Consider the following 3,382-nt stretch of genomic DNA (forward strand, 5'->3'; position numbering starts at 1 on the left):
GGGAGGGAGGGGGTGGGTTGGGGTGAGGGAGGGGTAAAAAAATAAAAAAATTGAAGTTGAATTTTTATTTTTTTAAATAAGCTTTAAATTTACTTTTTCAACAAAAAAAATAAATTGATTTTTTCAACAAAAAAGTTGTAATTTGAAATTGGTGGAAAGTTTTGGAAAATGTTTTCCTTGATTTTTGAAAGGAAGTCATTTTCCTTGAATTTGAGGAAAATGAGTTGATTTGGAAAACATTTTCCAAAACATTTAACCCAACAAAACATGAGAAAATTGGAAAACATTTTCCGGAAAACGTTTTCTTTCATACCAAACACACCCTTAATTGACTATTTAAAATGAATTTAAGAAAACCTCGTTAAGGCTCACACAAGCTTCATCTCGAACAAGTTCTCCAAAAATAGTTATTTGACTCATATCTCTATTTTGAATGTTGAATACTAGAGTCGTTAATATGGGCTAGGCCCGTTGGGACGGTCTGGCCTAACCCGTGATTTGATAGGGTTGGACTACAATTTTTGGAGCCCATTTAAGAAAAGAGTTTTTTAGCCCGGCCTGAATAAGCCTGCCGATTTTGTGGGGCTTGAGAAATAGAAAAAATTATAGAAATCCCACATTTTAGTTTACTTATTACCATTATCCCCTATAAGTTTTACAAATCTCCAAAATCCCTCATTTTCGCGCATCAGATTAGTGTATCTCGCGCATCAAATTAGTGTATCATGTATAAAATGTACATTAGATTAGTGTATCATGTATAAAATGTACATTAGATTAGTGTATCATGTATAAAATGTACATTAGATTAGTGTATCATGTATAAAATGTACATTAGATTAGTGTATCATGTATAAAATGTACATTAGATTAGTGTATCATGTATAAAATGTACATTAGATTAGTGTATCATGTATAAAATGTACATTAGATTAGTGTATCATGTATAAAATGTAATGTATCTTACTTAACGATTAATGTATCTCGTGCATCAGATTAATGTATCAGCGCTTATATTATTGTATCTCGCGCATCAGATTAATGTATCAACGCTTATATTATTGTATCTATTTGAGGGATTTCTGTAATTATAAACTTTTAAGGGATAAATTGTAATTTTTCCTTAAAAGTATGTGATTTATGTAATTTGCCCGAAGAAATATGGATAAGGCCGGCCCGTGGGCCAAATAAAAATTACTTAAAAAATAAAAATAAAATAGTATTAAAAATAAGAAGAGTCTAAACTCAAAATCTATTTAAAGTTTGAAATAATATAATTTAAATACAAATTATGTTTATAAAATATGTACTACATAAAATTAAAATTCCCTAAAAATTCTAGGGAATCACTACATAGGCCATAGTCTATGGAATATTGTCATAGTTTTTGTGTTTTATTATGATCATTGGAAAACAGTTAGGTTAATATTTCTATTTAGTTATTTATGCTTTTACTTGAAATCAAACTTAATAAATATTATAAAGATAATTTTATTTGTATATTTGATTAACAAGTAGTAACACTAACACCATGTAATATTGTCTTGTCGATATTTATGATAATATTTTTAGATTATAATTTAATTTAAAAAATTATAAAAAAAATAGACTTTTAAGAAAAGAGGGCTGGCCCGGCAAGCCCTAGCCCACGTACTTGTGGGCTGGACCGACCATTTTCTGGGCCACACAAAAAATGAGCTAGCCCGGCCTGGCCCGTCAAATTTCAAATCATGTATGGGTTAGCCCAGATGGGATGGGCCAGCCCATATTGACAGCTCTATTGAATACAATAGAATACATAGACATTTGGATATTTGTCATTTTTTCATGGACTGTCCAATTAGAAATACAAGTGCATTTGGATACATAAACACATTAAGTAGATTTGAATGTATACGTATACAGTGCATCCATTTTTTGTACAGTGGAATACATATACATTTGGATAATTGTATTGTAATATAATTCATTGTCATTTGTTTTTTCTGAATTGTTCAATTGTATTGATACATTAACAAAATTGTATTAAGCAATATCAGAATACAATTATTCTTGCCATGGAGTTCGCCTATTTGAAATCAAAACAAAGAAGATTCATTCACAATTACAATAAATCAAGTTAAAACAAACTTATGTGAAATACCTTTACGCTTGAACAAAAACAATGGCGACAGTGAAGATTTGTGTACAATGTATTTCAATTTTTTAAAAATTGATTGGAATTCAAAAGTATATGCACTGACCATATAATTATTAGTTGTTAATGTAATGATGAGAAATTGAGAATTTTAGGACATAATTAAAGAGATTCAGTTATAGTACCAGAAATTACCTTATTTAATGCAGTATAATTAAAATTGTATCACTTTATAATTAAAAAAACAACAAACAAAAAAAAAAATACACAAATACAATGAGATATTGATATAAAATGTACTCATTTTTTTTGTAAATAACATACTTATAGCTATTGAACTTCAATAACCCTATAAATATAGTCATTTATATAAATTGCTCTAAAATTAATCTCAATTTTATCAAAAGAAATCAATTAAGGGAAAATCACTTATGTGAACACCTTTTAAAAAATATTTACGACATTTGTCAACATTATTGTTTTAACCATATATAACAATTTGGCTGAATGACAATATTGCTAAAAGTTGCGAATGACAGCACTTTTTGCTAAGTTTAAAGAAACAAAATTTTTTAAGTAAGTATTGCTAAAAATTGACAAAAATGATAATAAATTAAAAGTATACTTAAAAGTGATAATTATTAAATAAAAAATACCTTCACTTATGTAATTTTTCCAATTAATTATCTTTATTCCACGTTCCAAAACGACTCCTTAATCTTGTAAAGTCCAAATACTAGAGGAGGCCCAATTCAATAAAATGAGCCCACCAAATCTCGCGTCAGGCGTTCACACCAAGAAACAATGGTCACTCTGTCCTCCAAAGAAGTTATCGATGGTCAAAACACAATAAATACCAAATAATCTACTCACTCCGCGTAGTAGTTCAAAATCCCTTCATTTCTCAATTCCTTCTAGGTTTTGGGTCGTGTAGCTGCTCTTTTTACCACCATTTCCCATTTTGGGCAAATCCGGGTATGTTATCTATCTATTTTTTCGTTTTCCATTTCGTTTTTTGTTTGAATTTCGTGTTTTTCTGGAACAAGTTGGTGTTTTTGTTTAGTTTGCGTTTGCGATTTTAGGGTTTTGTTGAAGATTAATGTTGGGTTTGTTTTTGTGGATTTGGCGTAGGTGGGTGAGCGGTAAGTGGTGACTGTTTTGAGTGGAGGTTGTGGCCTGGAATCGAGGAGAGGGAAGCTCATGTGGGATCAAGTTCGAAAAGGGGGGGGGGGGGGTGTGGTTTTT

Source organism: Solanum tuberosum, unplaced genomic scaffold (assembly GCF_000226075.1).
Source record: "Solanum tuberosum cultivar DM 1-3 516 R44 unplaced genomic scaffold, SolTub_3.0 scf00376, whole genome shotgun sequence".
In the NCBI taxonomy this organism is placed as follows: domain Eukaryota; kingdom Viridiplantae; phylum Streptophyta; class Magnoliopsida; order Solanales; family Solanaceae; genus Solanum; species Solanum tuberosum.